We start from the raw sequence: 17,672 nt of genomic DNA on the forward strand, positions 1-17,672 counted from the left end.
CAGCCGGCGCTGGCAATGTCTGCACCCGGAGAGGAGGGGCAGAAGAAAGGCATCTGGAGGAGGAGGACGCGAAGAGCGGCCGGGGCACGAGACAAAAAGCCCGTCGAGGTGGCCCCGCTCCCGGAGGGAGTCGTTCAGCGCAGCGGCCGCCGATGAATCGCGAGCGCCGCGGAGGCTGCGGGGCGGCCGGGCTGGCCCTTGGAGAGCGGCGCTGGGCGTTTCAGCGGCCGGCGGGCACGGGCGCCGGGAGCGTCCGCCCGCAGCGTGTCCTCGCCTTCTCAGGCGCGGCTCCCCCCTCGCCGGGCGCTCACCATCCCTCCGCGGGCTCGCGCTCGCCTCAGCCCTTTTGCCCTGCCGGGAACGAAGGCTCCGCTGTGGCAAGGGACCGCATCGCGCCCCGGACGGTTGCCAGGGCCCAGGGGCGGGGATGGGCTAGGCTGAGGAAGGGGGTCTGCCTGCTTGCTCGCTCGTGCCTAATTATGGTTTATTTCCTCCCGGAGTGCCTTCTTTGATGTGCAAAGGAACGGGAACGAAACAGGATGGATGCAGACATCCTCTTTCGGACACTTTGATTTGCTCTGTTAAACATGCATTTTCGCCCGCGAAAAGGAGTAGGAAAACTGCAGCAAAAAGCAAAGGCATATCTTGGGAAGGCAGAACAGGGGGTTGATTTTGTCCCCCCCCCCAAAAAAAAGAAAAGAAAGGAAAAGTCCGTCCTCTAAACAAGAATAGTCTTGAAAGTTCGAGTGAAATATAGGCTTTTGAGTAATCAAAGCTGCCTTTCAACAGGGCATTTCCTGACGGGTGCTACCGTGATTCGGGCTTTGGTTTTGGATTGGTTGGTCATCGAAAAATATCCCAAACTAAGAGCCACAAGAGAAAATATTTGGAAGTCATCCAAGCTGTGTGAAAAACATTTGTCAAAAATCATTTATGTTATGCACTAGTGGGCGCATCAAAATAACCTAGCAAATTAGATGTTATTCTTCCTAACGTCCAAACGTTATTTCTTCTCATATCCAAGTTATACCCAGGATAAAATGGAGTATAAAACACTTTGTTTTCCAAAGCAATATAGTATTGTTTTACAGTGCATTCCGTGTTTGCATGTTGTTTACATGTACTTATCTACTTCCACTACTCTATTTTATGTTTTTAATGATGCATACTTTTTGTATCTATTTTCATATTTGTATTTGTATCTTTATTTTACTTTTATTGTATGAATGATTAGCCTTTTATGTATGTCTGTTGGCCACATACATGTTTGGTCCCTGTGGAGGTCAGAACAGGGCATGAGATCCCCTGAAACGGGGTAGAAGCAGCTCTGATCCATTATGTGGGTGCTGGCAGTCAAACCCTAGTCCTCTGCATGAGCAGCCAGTGCTCTTATTTTATATCAGTAAAAATGCTTTGTCATAAACTGGATTAATCAGCACAATTCCTTGGAGCCTGAAGGACCTCTGGACCTCTGATGGAAAGACTCTCTAGACACATTACTGAGTCCTCTGTACTTCGTTGCCTTCATATGGAAACCAGAAAAGCAATACGATTCAGTGAAGTGGCAGTTCATAGTAAATGCTTTGCTACTATGAGGAGTGGTCTTTTCATCATTATTCCCCCAAACACGAAATCTTTACCAAACGCTTGAAATATCGCAGGTTTTGCTTGAGTTCAGTTCCAGGAAGAAATGCCTTGCTTTTGGAGAATCTGGAAATAAACACCCTTCCAAAATCATCTTAATTCAAATTAGCATGCATTCATGTGGTACAGAACACAGCCTTGAATTTCCCTGGCCTATACACAGATCTTGAGTCATCCTGGTTGCAAGCAATCTTTTCCTTTTGTTCTTGCTGACTCGTTCTTAATCACAGTTCTTTATTTGGTGAGCGAGATGTAGCGGGAGAGTTGGCACCAAGATGGAAGCCTAACTTTCAGGAACACCAACGCCAGACATTTGGACCTCTCTTCACAATCCCTCAGAAGCCTGATGATGCGAAAGTATCCCTACCTGTACTTGGGTTCTTCTAAGGCAGGCTGAGCTGTCTTACTTAAAAGAGAAAACCCATGAAGTATCCTACACTAAAGTCTGGATTCCCCTCTGGAACCAGAGGGTCCAGATGCTTCCTGGTCTATCTTTAGGTTATACACACACACACACACACACACACACACACACACACACACACTTCAACAAAGAAACATGAGGAGTTAATTGTAAAAACAGGAAACTTTAGACCAGACTGAGGTCTGCAGGAACTTATTTGAAAACCTCACAATTTGCCATTCTTTAGTTTAACAGCAGCCTTAGAAATGCTTTATAATTAATATCTCAAGAGTGCAATCAGGAAACTCCTCTGTCTGGCAGAGGAGGGACGGTGCATTATGCACCGTTTAAGAGTCTCTGAATTACAACATCCTGGACAATTAGATTCAAAACTTTTCTATCCTCCTTTCAGTTAGGAAGATATTTGTAAAGACTTCTTTAACGTTCTTCAGTTTTGTGTTTTGAAGACGTGTTTCCATCTATCCTTTCTCAAAATAGTAAATCTAACAGGAAAAGACATGAGAAAAACACTCCATCTGGTTAGAGCCTAAGTTACTTGACCAGGCCTCTTCACTACACACAGTTGGAGTGCGCCATTGAGAAGTCATTACAGAAAGGTCCATCCTACATATTATAACTGAGTCCCCACCACATTCTACACATCTATAACACAAGCTGTATACCAGGAGCTCCCCTACCCACCACAACCAGTGTGTATTTTGATGGATACTACAGGAAGTAACAGACTTGCCTCCAACCAACCTCCTTGGGGACGAATATTTTAAGTACAGATTTGGAGAAATGACCACATCTATAAACAGTAAAACGGTACTGTTATTTAAGACCCCCCACAGAGTAGAAGTATCTGAAATGTCCGTTGAAAAGGGAATATAAGAACCGAACCCAACTTTATTGTAAATAAACAGTGTAAAGTAGTGAGAGGCGCTACGTCCTGGGTGAACCTAGAGTGCTGTGTTAAGTGAGGAGCCGGGCACAAAGGACAACATAGTGTATGAGTCCCTTTATGCAAATGCTCATAAGACAAAGCACTGTAGAGTCCCACAGAAGATTAGTGTCTGCCCAGGGCTGGAAAGGGGGTGTCTAAGAGGGCAGGTGCATGGTTTCTTCTGAGAAAATTAAATATCAGAAAATCGATTTCAGTAATAGACATATAACTGTGTAAGTATGTTTGAAAGTCACTGGATTATAGACCTTAAATGAGTTAAATGTGTAGGATATAAACTATATCTCAATACAGTTTTTTAAAACAGAATAAGTCATTGCCTCCCAAAAAGAATGTTTCTATCAGCAGCATACCCACCCTCAAGTTTGGCATGGTAGCTACGTCTGTAGTCTCCATTGCCTGAGTGGTTAAAGCAGCGAGATCACTTGAGTCCAAAAGTGAGTTTATGGCAATCTTGGGTAGCCTATTATGACCTGCCAAAGAAAGAAAGAGAGGAAGTGATCAAGAGATAGGGAGGGGAGAGAGAGCGAGAAGAAATAGGGAGAGGGAGGACAGAAGAAAGACAGAAGGACAGGGAAAGGAAGAGGAGAAATCTGATCTCTCATAGTCTTTTCCAAGAGCCCCTCGGTGGAAGAAACAAGTTTTCAGGCTCAACTAATAACATATGTGTGATACGGTCATAACTATCCAACACAGTGTTGAAGGAGAAAGATCAAAATCAACCACACTGTCTAACTTCTTTGGGCATAGTTCTCTCGGGTGTAAAGAGGGGATACTGTTTTCATAGCATGCTGTACGTCTGCTTAGACCAAGGAATTGATCGCGAAAACAAGAAATGACAGAGAAGAAAGGAGGGGTCCTTCTTTCCATCAGGTATCAGCTGTTCTTCCCCAAAGCCCCAATTCTGTGCTCCAAAGTGAACCGTCTCCGATTCAGTATAATATTCCACGCACCGGTGCCACGACACCCGCTTCAGACTGCCTGTCAGCCAGGCAAACTCCTATCCATCCTCTGAGATTCAACTGTCACCTCTTCATGACAGCCAATGTCACCTCTTCTACCACAGGCAAATGGAGCACTCACCTTTTGTGGCTACATGGTAAGTAATCCCCACTTTATTTCTGTAACTTGCTCTAAATGGCACATGCCCTTCTCCTAAGTGACTCTGCTTTGCTTGTCTGTGCCTCCTGAGTCTAGAGTCACCCTCTCAGTGATGGGCACCTCAATTAGTAGAGCAAAGCATCTTCTCTCAATTCAGCTGACAAGTTTAAATTCCCAATAATTAGCCTGAGGCCAGAAGATCATCAAATCAATACCAGACTGCTACATAGCAAGGCCCAGACTCTCCTGGGTTATACAGCAAAACCTTATCCCTCCCCCCACACAAAAAAAAACGAAAACAAAATACTTGAGACAATCCACTAAAAATGAAGAAAAACTTATTTTTGTTCATAAGCTCAGAGACTTCAGTCTATAGTTGGTTCGTTCTATTGTTCTGAGGCCTTAGTGGGGGAGAACAAAAAAAAAACTGATCGCCTCAGGGCTAGGCACAAAAACAGGGAAAGGAAGTCCCCAGGGCACCATAGCCCCTCCTAGGGCACAGGACCTTGCTTTTTCCCATAAGATCTCATTGCCTAAAGGTTCTGATCTTTCTCTATTTAAAACTTATTAATTTTACAAGGCGCATGTCCTTAATCCCAGGACCCCAGAGGCAGAGGCAGGCAGATTTCTATGAGTTTAAGGCCAGCCTGATCTACAGAGTGAGTTAAATGCCTTAGTGAAACCGTGTCTCAAACCCTCCCTATCCCAGCCTCTCAAAAAAAAAACAAACCTTTTATTTTGTGTTAGGAGTAGATGTACCTTCAATGGTGTGTGTGTGTCTGTGTGTGTGTGTGTGTGTGTGTGTGTGTGAGTGTGTGTGTGTGTGTGTGTGTGTGTCAGGGATAACTTGTAGAAGTGGGTTCTCCCTTCCACCACACGAGTCCACGAGCTAGAATTTAAGTTGGGAGCCTTGTCTGAAGGCACCCTCACCTGCTGATCCCTCTCACGGGCCCTAGGTTTTAAAAGCAGCATACACTGGAAGTGTGAATGAGTGTGGGTGTGGAAGTGTGCATGAGTGTGGGTGTGGAAGTGTGCATGAGTGTGGGTGTGGAAGTGTGCATGAGTGTGGGTGTGGAAGTGTGCATAAGTGTGGTGTGAGGAAGTGTGCATGAGTGTGGGTGTGTGGAAGTGTGCATGAGTGTGGGTGTGGAAGTGTGCATGAGTGTGGGTGTGAGGAAGTGTGCATGAGTGTGGATGTGCCCTGCTGTGTGTATGAGTGTGGGTGTGATGAATTGTGCATGAGTGTGGGTGAGGAAGTGTGAATGAGTGTGGGTGTGGAAGTGTGCATGAGTGTGGGTGTGGAAGTGTGCATGAGTGTGGGTGTAGAAGTGTGCATGAGTGTGGGTGTGGTGAAGTGTGCATGAGTGTGGGTGTTTGGAAGTGTGCATGAGTGTGGGTGTGGAAGTGTGCATAAGTGTGGTGTGAGGAAGTGTGCATGAGTGTGGTGTGGAAGTGTGCATGAGTGTGGGTGTGGAAGTGTGCATGAGTGTGGGTGTGGTGAAGTGTGCATGAGTGTGGTGTGAGGAAGTGTGCATGAGTGTGGGTGTGTGGAAGTGTGCATGAGTGTGGGTGTGGTGAAGTGTGCATGAGTATGGGTGAGGAAGTGTGCATGAGTGTGGGTGTGGAAGTGTGCATGAGTGTGGGTGTAGAAGTGTGCATGAGTGTGGGTGTAGAAGTGTGCATGAGTGTGGGTATGTGGAAGTGTGCATGAGTGTGGGTGTAGAAGTGTGCATGAGTGTGGGTGAGGAAGTGTGCATGAGTGTGGGTGTGGAAGTGTGCATGAGTGTGGGTGTAGAAGTGTGCATGAGTGTGGGTATGTGGAAGTGTGCATGAGTGTGGGTGTGGAAGTGTGAATGAGTGTGGGTGTGGAAGTGTGCATGAGTGTGGGTGAGGAAGTGTGCATGAGTGTGGGTGTGGAAGTGTGCATGAGTGTGGGTGTAGAAGTGTGCATGAGTGTGGGTATGTGGAAGTGTGCATGAGTGTGGGTGTGGAAGTGTGCATGAGTGTGGGTGGGGAAGTGTGCATGAGTGTGGGTGTGAGGAAGTGTGCATGAGTGTGGGTGTGGAAGTGTGCATGAGTGTGGTGTGAGGAAGTGTGCAAGAGTGTGGGTGTGGGGAAGTGTGCTTGAGTGTGGGTGTGGAAGTGTGAATGAGTGTGGTGTGAGGAAGTGTGCATGAGTGTGGGTGTGGGGAAGTGTGCATGAGTGTGGGTGTGGGGAAGTGTGCATGAGTGTGGGTGTGGAAGTGTGCATGAGTGTGGGTGTAGAAGTGTGCATGAGTATGGGTGAGGAAGTGTGCATGAGTGTGGGTGTAGAAGTGTGCATGAGTGTGGGTGTGGAAGTGTGCATGAGTGTGGGTGAGGAAGTGTGCATGAGTGTGGGTGTGGAAGTGTGCATGAATGTGGGTGTAGAAGTGTGCATGAGTGTGGGTATGTGGAAGTGTGCATGAGTGTGGGTGTAGAAGTGTGCATGAGTGTGGGTGGGGAAGTGTGCATGAGTGTGGGTGTGATGAAGTGTGCATGAGTGTGGGTGTGGAAGTGTGCATGAGTGTGGTGTGAGGAAGTGTGCAAGAGTGTGGGTGTGTGGAAGTGTGCATGAGTGTGGTGTGAGGAAGTGTGCATGAGTGTGGGTTGGGGAAGTGTGCATGAGTGTGGGTGTGGGGAAGTGTGCATGAGTGTGGGTGTGGGGAAGTGTGCATGAGTGTGGGCGTGGAAGTGTGCATGAGTGTGGTGTGAGGAAGTGTGCATGAGTGTGGGTGTGGGGAAGTGTGCATGAGTGTGGGCGTGGAAGTGTGCATGAGTGTGGGTGTGGAAGTGTGCATGAGTGTGGGTGAGGAAGTGTGCATGAGTGTGGGTGTGGAAGTGTGCATGAGTGTGGGTGTAGAAGTGTGCATGAGTGTGGGTATGTGGAAGTGTGCATGAGTGTGGGTGTGGAAGTGTGCATGAGTGTGGATGTGCCCTGCTGTGTGCATGAGTGTGGGTGTGGAAGTGTGCATGAGTGTGGGTGTGGAAGTGTGCATGAGTGTGGGTGTGGTAGTGTGCATGAGTGTGGGTGTGCCCTGCTGTGTGCATGAGTGTGGGTGTGGAAGTGTGCATGAGTGTGGGTGTGGAAGTGTGAATGAGTGTGGGTGTGGAAGTTGCATGAGTGTGGGTGTGGAAGTGTGCATGAGTGTGGGTGTGGAAGTGTGCATGAGTGTGGGTGTGGAAGTGTGCATGAGTGTGGGTGTGTGGAAGAGTGCATGAGTGTGGGTGTGGGGAAGTGTGCATGAGTGTGGGTGTGGAAGTGTGCATGAGTGTGGGTGTGGAAGTGTGCATGAGTGTGGGTGTGGGGAAGTGTGCATGAGTGTGGGTGTGGGGAAGTGTGCATGAGTGTGGGCGTGGAAGTGTGCATGAGTGTGGTGTGAGGAAGTGTGCATGAGTGTGGGTGTGGGGAAGTGTGCATGAGTGTGGGCGTGGAAGTGTGCATGAGTGTGGGTGTGGAAGTGTGCATGAGTGTGGGTGAGGAAGTGTGCATGAGTGTGGGTGTGGAAGTGTGCATGAGTGTGGGTGTAGAAGTGTGCATGAGTGTGGGTATGTGGAAGTGTGCATGAGTGTGGGTGTGGAAGTGTGCATGAGTGTGGATGTGCCCTGCTGTGTGCATGAGTGTGGGTGTGGAAGTGTGCATGAGTGTGGGTGTGGAAGTGTGCATGAGTGTGGGTGTGGTAGTGTGCATGAGTGTGGGTGTGCCCTGCTGTGTGCATGAGTGTGGGTGTGGAAGTGTGCATGAGTGTGGGTGTGGAAGTGTGAATGAGTGTGGGTGTGGAAGTTGCATGAGTGTGGGTGTGGAAGTGTGCATGAGTGTGGGTGAGGAAGTGTGCATGAGTTTGGGTGTGGAAGTGTGCATGAGTGTGGGTGAGGAAGTGTGCATGAGTGTGGGTGAGGAAGTGTGCATGAGTGTGGGTGTGAGGAGGTGTGCATGAGTGTGGGTGTGGCTAAGTGTGCATGAGTGTGGGTGAAGAAGTGTGTATGAGTGTGGGTGAGGAAGTGTGCATGAGTGTGGGTGTGAGGAAGTGTGCATGAGTGTGGGTGTGAGGAAGTGTGCATGAGTGTGGGTGTGGAAGTGTGCATGAGTGTGGGTGTGGAAGTGTGCATGAGTGTGGGTGTGGGGAAGTGTGCATGAGTGTGGGTGTGGGGAAATGTGCATGAGTTTGGGTGTGGAAGTGTGCATGAGTGTGGGTGTGGGGAAGTGTGCATGAGTGTGGGTGTGTAAGTGTGCATTAGTGTGGGTGTGGAAGTGTGCATTAGTGTGGGTGTGGAAGTGTGCATGAGTGTGGGTGTGTGGAAGTGTGCATGAGTGTGGGTGAGGAAGTGTGCATGAGTGTGGATGTGAGGAGGTGTGCATGAGTGTGGGTGTGGCTAAGTGTGCATGAGTGTGGGTGAAGAAGTGTGTATGAGTGTGAGTGAGGAAGTGTGCATGAGTGTGGGTGTGGAAGTGTGCATGAGTGTGGGTGTGGGGAAGTGTGCATGAGTGTGGGTGTGGGGAAATGTGCATGAGTGTGGGTGTGGAAGTTTGCATGAGTGTGGGTGTGGTGAAGTGTGCATGAGTGTGTGTGTGGAAGTGTGCATGAGTATAGGTGTAGAAGTGTTCATGAGTGTGGGTGTGAGGAAGTGTGCATGAGTGTGGGTGTGGGGAAGTGTGCATGAGTGTGGGTGTGGAAGAGTGAATGAGTGTGGGTGTGGAAGGATGCATGAGTGTGGGTGTGAGGAAGTGTGCATGAGTGTGGGTGTGGAAGTGTGTATGAGTGGGGGTGTGGAAGTGTGCATGTGTGTGGCTGTGGAAGTGTGCATGAATGTGGGTGTGAGAAAGTGTGCAAGAGTGTGGATGTGCCCTTGCTGTGTGCATGAGTGTTGGTGTGAGGAAGTGTGCATGAGTTTGGGTGTGGAAGTGTGCATGAGTGTGGGTGTGGGGAAGTGTGCATGAGTGTGGGTGTGTAAGTGTGCATTAGTGTGGGTGTGGAAGTGTGCATTAGTGTGGGTGTGGAAGTGTGCATGAGTGTGGGTGTGTGGAAGTGTGCATAGTGTGAGTGTGTGGAAGTGTGCATGAGTGTGAGTATGGAATTGTGGATGAGTACAGGTGTGGAAGTTTGCATGAGTGTGGGTGTGGGGACGTGTGCAAGAGTGTGGATGTGCCTTTGCTGTGTGCATGAGTGTGGGTGTGGAAGTGTGCATGAGTGTGGGTGTGGAAGTGTGCAAGAGTGTGGTGTGAGGAACTGTGCATGAGTGTGGGTGTGTGGAAGTGTGCATGAGTGTGGGTGTGGAAATATGCATATATGTTGGTGTGTAAATATGCATATATGTGGGTGTGGAAGTGTGCATGAGTGTGGGTGAGGAAGTGTGCATGAGTGTGGGTGTGGAAGTGTGCATGAGTGTGGGTGTGGAAGTGTGCATGAGTGTGGGTGAGGAAGTGTGCATGAGTGTGGGTGAGGAAGTGTGCATGAGTGTGGGTGTGGAAGTGTGCATGAGTGTGGGTGTGGAAGTGTGCATGAATGTGGGTGTGAGGAAGTGTGCATGAGTGTGGGTGTGGAAGTGTGCATGAGTGTGGGTGTGGAAGTGTGCATGAGTGTGGGTGTGGAAGTGTGCATGAGTGTGGGTGTGGAAGTGTGCATGAGTGTGGGTGTGGAAGTGTGAATGAGTGTGGGTGTGGAAGTGTGCATGAGTGTGGGTGAGGAAGTGTGCATGAGTGTGGGTGAGGAAGTGTGCATGAGTGTGGGTGTGAGGAGGTGTGCATGAGTGTGGGTGTGGCTAAGTGTGCATGAGTGTGGGTGTGGAAGTGTGTATGAGTGTGGGTGAGGAAGTGTGCATGAGTGTGGGTGTGAGGAAGTGTGCATGAGTGTGGGTGTGGAAGTGTGCATGAGTGTGGGTGTGGGGAAATGTGCATGAGTGTGAGTGTGGAAGTTTGCATGAGTGTGGGTGTGGTGAAGTGTGCATGAGTGTGGGTGTGGGGAAATGTGCATGAGTGTGGGTGTGGAAGTTTGCATGAGTGTGGGTGTGGTGAAGTGTGCATGAGTGTGGGTGTGGAAGTGTGCATGAGTGTAGGTGTAGAAGTGTGCATGAGTGTGGGTGTTAGGAAGTATGCATGAGTGTGGGTGTGGGGAAGTGTGCATGAATGTGGGTGTGGAAGTGTGAATGAGTGTGGGTGTGGAAGTATGCATGAGTGTGGGTGTGAGGAAGTGAGCATGAGTGTGGGTGTGAGGAAGTGAGCATGAGTGTGGGTGTGGAAGTGTGCATGAGTGTGGGTGTGGAAGTGTGCATGAGTGTGGGTGTGAGGAAGTGAGCATGAGTGTGGGTGTGGAAGTGTGCATGAGTGTGGGTGTGGAAGTGTGTATGAGTGGGGGTGTGGAAGTGTGCATGAGTGTGGGTGTGAGGAAGTGTGCATGAGTGTGGGTGTGGAAGTGTGCATGAGTGTGGGTGTGGAAGTGTGCATAAGTGTGGGTGTGAGGAAGTGTGCATGAGTGTGGGTGTGGAAGTGTGCATGAGTGTGGGTGTGGAAGTGTGCATGAGTGAGGGTGTGGAAGTGTGCATGAGTGTGGGTGAGGAAGTGTGCATGAGTGTGGGTGTGAGGAAGTGTGCATGAGTGTGGGTGTGGAAGTGTGCATGAGTGTGGGTGTGGAAGTGTGCATGAGTGTGGGTGTGAGGAAGTGTGCATGAGTGTGGGTGTGGAAGTATGCATGAGTGTGGGTGTGGAAGTGTTCATGAGAGTGGGTGTGGAAGTGTGCATGAGTGTGGGTGTGGAAGTGTGTATGAGTGGGGGTGTGGAAGTGTGCATGAGTGTGGCTGTGGAAGTGTGCATGAATGTGGGTGTGGGAAAGTGTGCAAGAGTGTGGATGTGCCCTTGCTGTGTGCATGAGTGATGGTGTGAAGAAGTGTGCATGAGTTTGGGTGTGGAAGTGTGCATGAGTGTGGGTGAGGAAGTGTGCATGAGTGTGGGTGTGTAAGTGTGCATGAATGTGGGTGTGAGGAAGTGTGCATGAGTGTGGGTGTGGAAGTGTGCATGAGTGTGGGTGAGGAAGTGTGCATGAGTGTGGGTGTGGAAGTGTGCATTAGTGTGGGTGTGGAAGTGTGCATGAGTGTGGGTGTGTGGAAGTGTGCATGAGTGTGAGTGTGTGGAAGTGTGCATGAGTGTGAGTATGGAATTGTGGATGAGTACAGGTGTGGAAGTTTGCATGAGTGTGGGTGTGGGGAAGTGTGCAAGAGTGTGGTGTGAGGAACTGTGCATGTGTGTGGGTGTGGAAGTGTGCATGAGTGTGGGTGTGCCCTGCTGTGTGCATGAGTGTGGGTGTGGAAGTGTGCATGAGTGTGGGTGTGGAAGTGTGCATGAGTGTGGGTGTGCCCTGCTGTGTGCATGCAGTAGTCAGAGGACAACTTGCCATAGTTAGTTCTTTCCTTCCTCTTGTGAGTCCCAGGAATCAAACTCAAGTCATCAATCATTGTGGCAGGTGATTTCACCCACCAAGTTATCTTCCCAGCTCCTTGTGAACAAATTTTAAAATATCCTATGTAAATTCCAACAGTCATGTTAAATTTAAATAGTAAGTCTTTAAAAAAGGCCAAAATGCACTCTGAGTTTAAAGTACAAGTGGAAGAGGACTGTGTTGTTCCTAATTTCTGGCTGGCTTTCTTGTCTGCGGGTTAGAGGGTAAAGACATTACATGGGGTAGAAAACACAGACACGCAGAGGTCCCACGTGGGTGCACTTTTAATGGGGGAGGGGTAACAACGGGCAGGTACAGGTGTGCTGACACGACAGGAAAGGCGGGGGGGAGAGAGTGAGAGAGAGAGAGAGAGAGAGAGAGAGAGAGAGAGAGAGAGAGAGAGAGAAAGAAAGAGAGAGAGAGAGAGAGAGAGAGAGAGAAAGAGAGAGACACGGCTCGTGGTGGCCCTCGCTTTTTAACGGGGAATGCAAAGGCTTCTGGGAATATGTCCGTAGTCCAGGAGAATGCTGAGAGCTGTAGTTCCGCAAAGGAACAACAGACTGTGTATTTGCCAGTGCACCCTGACTTTCTCTATGGTCACTTCCTACTATGAGCATGCGTGTGAGACAAATGTATTGGCTGTAAAGACACAGAGAGGACTGAGTCTAAGTAAGGAGAAAAGAAGTGACAAGAAGATTATTCAGTCGGTTCAGAGGTTTGTAACCTTCTCTGTAAAGGCCATATGTAAATATTTGAGACTCTGTGGTCCGTAGGCCTATGTCCTGGCTGTTTGGCTCTGTCACTGCAACACAAAGAGTAGGAATAGCTAAACTCTATACAAGGAGAGGCGGTGGGTCGAGGTTTGGTTCCCAAGAAAGAGTTTGTCAATCTCTAACTTATTTGAATGCTTAAATGCAAAGAAAATAAACAGAGTTGACAATTCCCTAGCTTACTAGTTCGCTTTCCAAACAAGTAAATTAACCTTCAATATTGTGTATTTCCCAGAGCTACACGAGTTGCTTAGAAGCTGAATTCCATGCCTCAAGCGCTTCAGATACAGTTTAAACAACTTTCAGTTTCCAGTCCCATTATCACTGGTATTAGTTTTCTCATGACAGGAGGAAACTACCTGGCAGAAACAAATTAAAGGAAGAAAGATTTATTTAGGCTACATCTAAGAAGGACTATAGGTCACAGTGTGTCGGGGGTTGGTCAGGAAACCAACAGGTGCTCATGCTTCCTCCTTTTCCCCTTTTATTCCGTTTGGGACCCCAATACCAGGATCCTGTTATCCACAATCAAGGTGGATTGTTCCTCCTAGTTAAAGCTTTGGAAACACACCCAGAGGTGACTGCAAGTCCAGCAATGGTGGCAATGAAGATGCGACATCATATTTTTCCCTTAGTGCATAAAGGCTCCCCCAACCTGCTCCCCCCCATCTCTTTGGGCTCTATTTGGAACTGCAGGGACTATTCAAGGTGTTTAGCTGAGGAGAATTTAATAAAAGCATATTTTAGGGAGATGTGGGAATGCTAGTGAGACACTTACCCAGTAATGAGCGACAGTGGGAAACTTCTTTACCTAAGTCTGAGGGAACAAGAGCAAGAAACTGTTACTAGAACCCTGAAACCACTGGTGGCCTAGAAAAGGGGCCCCTGGACTGGAGTTGCACCCAGAAAGCATGGAACCACTCTAATTATAACCTGAGACCAAGCAAATAGCCCAGTCTTTCTGTACGTACATTTCTCACCGTGCTTCCCTGTGGCTATCAGGGGCTCTGTGCTTGTGAGTGTGCGCTTACCTGCCTTCTGGGAAGCATAGAGAAAGACACTGCAGACAGTGCAGTTGGCAGAGATCAGTTTATGGACACAGACAGCAGGCAATGGGATGAAAATCTCCAAGAAAAGACTATAGAGCATGGAACTGCCCAATATAACTTTGGGTAACAACCAGAGCCGGGTCTACAGATTTCCTGACATACCAAGTGTCTCAGCTTCTCAAATTAACAGAGGTTTAAATTTGTTTTTAAAAATATTTCCTTGTTTTTATTTTTTATGGGAATGAGTGTTTTACCTCAATGTGTATCTGTGAACCACGTGCCTGTGAACCTGGTGCCTGTAAAGTTCAGAAGAGGGCATTGGGTCCCCTGGAACTGGAATTATTGTTGCCTGTGAACCACTATGTAGGTGCTGGGAATCAGATTCAGGTCCTCTGCAAGACTGGCCAGTGTTCTTAATTGACGAGCCATCTCTACGGCTTGCAGAAGCTTAACCATTGGTAGACTATCATGAAGAAACAGAGGGAGCTGATTTGGATGTTAACAGCTCGATGTCTGGTATATCATTTTATGTCTGCAATCTTTAATGCACAGTAGTGACTAACTTTGTTCCGAAACATGGTCTCACTACATAGCCATGCTGGCCTTGAACTCAAGGCTCTGCCTGTTTCTGCCACGCCAGGGTAGGAATTAAAATGTGCACCACCATATCCAGTTTAACTTATTTTTTATAGACAAATATTCAGGACCAATATCCTTTAGTATCTCATTCATAGTTCGGTGTCATATTTGCTACAATGAACAATTTTTGTAGCTTTTGTTTGGATAATTTTTAAGTAGCACAAAATATAATTTATAAAGAGATATTGTTTGAAAATGAAAATAACAAAGTAAGGTTAACTTGAGTGTGGAGTACATTGCTAGTGATTCTCTTCCATGTGTCTCCACATTCAGCAAAAACCAGCTACTCAGTGAGAATGTATACCCATTCCCTGTAATAAAAATCAGTAAGAAATTGGAATTTATATCTTCTACTGATGTTTAAAAAAAACTTTTAAAATGTGTATAGCTATTTTGCCTGCATTTATGCCCGTGAACCATTGGCATGTCTGGTGGTTCTGGCAGATGCCGGAAAAGGGTGTTGAATTCCCTGGGACTGGAGTTACAGATAGTTGTGAACCTTCGTGCTGATGCTGGGAATTGAACACCAGTCCCAACACTGGCTCTTCCTCTGGAGGACTGGTGGAGGAAGAGCCTGTGTTCCTAGCGACTGATCCATATCTCCAGTCTCTCCTTTACTTACGTTTCATAAACCTCAATCAGTCTCTTCAAAGTTATGAAAGCAATATAGTAGGTAGCTGATATTGACTGAGATAGTAGACAATCTCTCCAGCAAATTTACTTATTTTTTTCTAATCATCAAGTAAATCTGTTCTTCGAAGTATATCATTCATGAGAGGGTTTTATTTCTAAATGAGGAAGAAAAAAATTTATGAGCAAATTTTACTTTGTGCAGATGTATACAAACCTCTTGTGAAGAAGTATAGTACACAGGCTGCCGGGTTCTGCACTGAGTATACTTTGACTCCAGAGGCTGCCTAAAATGTTAACTTTAAATCTCATCACCTTCCTTTTAGTTTAAGCTATGTGATAGCATATCATCAATACCGTGCTGGCCACAGATATGCTCTTCAGTGTGGCTGCTGTGAATTAGTCAATGAGTTATCTCAGTCTCTTTTGTTTACTAAGGGCCTAGCTAACGTACAGTTGAAAACTCACACACACACACACACACACACACACACAAACGCACACACTCATATGACAAGTGTCAGAAGGACAATGGCCACATTTTTTCCTGGAGCACAAATGCGAAAGCTTTTTCCTCTTACTCAATTTGCAAAAGGCATATCAGATTACATAGGACTGGCAAAATCAACATGATTCTTTTTGTAAGAATAAACCCTGCCAAACTAATTTCTTTTCTTCTTTCTTTTTTAACCAGCTGCAAACGTGGCAGATGGTAGAGCGGCCAGCACCTTGAGAAAATATCATCTGTGTCTGCTTTTCTTTATATATATATCATGTGTTTTTCGACATTCCATGTGATCCTGTCTGAGGTGAAATTGTGAAAGGAATGCTTCCCTCTCTCCTCACTGCACCCTGGAAAGCTAACTTCAGCAGATCCGTCTCACCGAGACTGGAGCTGGTTATTAAATAGACTGAGCACACACACTTTATAGATCATCTCCGTCTCGGGAGAGGCAGGAAAGTAGAAACCCACCTGGTTTACAAATCAAATGACATGATGTTACTCAGATTTCTGAAAAACTCCAAGCAACCTGAGATCGTGTATCTACGCTGAAGCACCACCATCTTCTAGAATACTGGCCACTAAGTCGCAAGGAAATTAAAATTTGCCAAGAAGTTCCAAGGAGTCTAAAAGCAATCTTTATAGTAAGAATCATTTGCTGTTTCCAGAACCAATAGAAGCACGTCCACAGACCTCAGTATGACACCAGTCTAGCGTGTAGCCAGGGTGTCTGGACAGTCCGAGGGCCATGCTGTTCAGCTTCTTTTCTTGTTTCACTCTCTGCACACACAAGATGAGTATTTACTGTAAGGCAGACTCCAGGCACAGACAGTGTAAGATTAGCACACTTCCTTTTTGACACGTGAGCCATCAAGGAACGTGCTGTGTGCCCTTGAGGGGCTAGCAAGGTTCACTTTCAGTGAGAAAGTCAAGACAAGCATCACGGTCAAGCCATCCTTCAAATGAAAAACCAGTGTGTGATTGGAGAAGGGTAACATGGAGAATTTCAGGAGAGAGAGAGAGAGAGAGAGAGAGAGAGAGAGAGAGAGAGAGAGAGAGAGAGGAAGCATAGAAGAGCGTAGTGGTGCACCGAGGGACCCTGAATGGCTTCACGTGGCTAAAAAAGAACATGTAGCTGCAAGACTGGACAATGGTGAGAAATGAAAGTTGGAGTTTATTGAAGAAGAAAGTCAAATGTCCTGACTTTATCCTGCTGGGTGTGACTTGAGGATGGCGCTGCACCCCTACAATTCCAGAACTCAGCAGATGGAGGAACGGGGATCAAGGAGTTGAGGCTAGCCTCAACTATGTGTTGAATTTAATGACAGCCCAGGCTAAGTGAGATGCTGTCTCAAAAATCAAGACAGGGCTGAAAAGATGGCTCCGTGCCTAATAGCCCTGGCTGCTTTTAGAGAGCCCTGGTTCAATTCCCAGCTCTGGCATAGCGCTCTTGTACTTCTGTATTCCTAATTCCAGGATCTGAGGTCCTCTTCTGGCCTCCATGTGCACTGCACACACAAAGTGCACAAACACACATAAAATAATAAAATTAAATTAAAAATGTTTAAAACAAGCAAGCAAAAATGGGAGAGTAAGACACAGAAGGATGAGACAGAGAGAGACAGTGCAAAGGGGTTTTTAAGGGTGAGACTGCAGGGAAAGCAGACAGGAAGTCCTCCTGCTAAAGCTACAGTTTGAACTGTGCCTTTAGTTTCTTTGTGGAAGATCAATGCTGCCTGTCTTGAAATTTTGTGAGATGGGGGGCTCTGAGCACTTCAGTATCTCCAACAACTTGCTCATGATGCTTTCTGGTGGCAGAAAGTAAATCACTATCAAGAGCATCATTCCACATTTTATATTCTCAGGTGTTTAGATTTCCCTAAAATAATGTTTGTTACATTGGTAGTGTGAAGACACGTGCATTATGCGTGATCTTATGTGCATAGCTCTGCAAGATATTGACTTATTCTTTCTACAGTATTACCTGCTCCACATAGCTTGATTCCTCCTCCTCTTCCATCCCCCTTCCTTCTTCCCTCCCTACTTCCCTTCCTTCCTTCCTTCCTTCCTTCCTTCCTTCCTTCCTTCCTTCCTTCCTTCCTTCCTTCTTTCTTGAGCAGGGACTTATAGTAACCCAGACTGTCTTGGAACTCATGGCAGTCCTTCTGCCTCAAACTCGTGAGTGCTGGGGTTATAGACATGAGCCACCATGCCTGTATTTTGATCCTACTTTAAAATCAAACTCTTTTGAAAAACCTACTAAAACTGTGTCTATAATATAATATAATATAATACAAAAAAATTTTGAAACAGTATTTCTCCGTGTAACCCTGGCTTTCTTGGACTAACTCTGAAGGCCAGGCTGACCTCAAAGTCATAGAGATCAACTTGCCTCTGCCCCCCAAGTGCGGGGATTAAAGGTGTGCACTACCACCACATGGATAAAAAAATTCAATAAGTATAGAAGAACAAAATTTAAAAGTATCATTTGTGTGGTAGTCACAAAAACGAACATATTTGGT

At 47.0% G+C, this 17,672-nt stretch overlaps 1 protein-coding gene across 4 annotated transcripts in view; it reads right to left on the bottom strand.

The window, feature by feature from the left end:
* Positions 1-17,672, bottom strand: part of Asb3 (ankyrin repeat and SOCS box containing 3) — a 391,624-nt gene that overhangs the window by 128,955 nt on the left and 244,997 nt on the right. The gene's annotated exons all lie outside the window — the stretch shown is intronic.

The sequence above is a fragment of the Microtus pennsylvanicus genome, chromosome 12, assembly GCF_037038515.1.
Source record: "Microtus pennsylvanicus isolate mMicPen1 chromosome 12, mMicPen1.hap1, whole genome shotgun sequence".
In the NCBI taxonomy this organism is placed as follows: Eukaryota; Metazoa; Chordata; class Mammalia; order Rodentia; family Cricetidae; genus Microtus; species Microtus pennsylvanicus.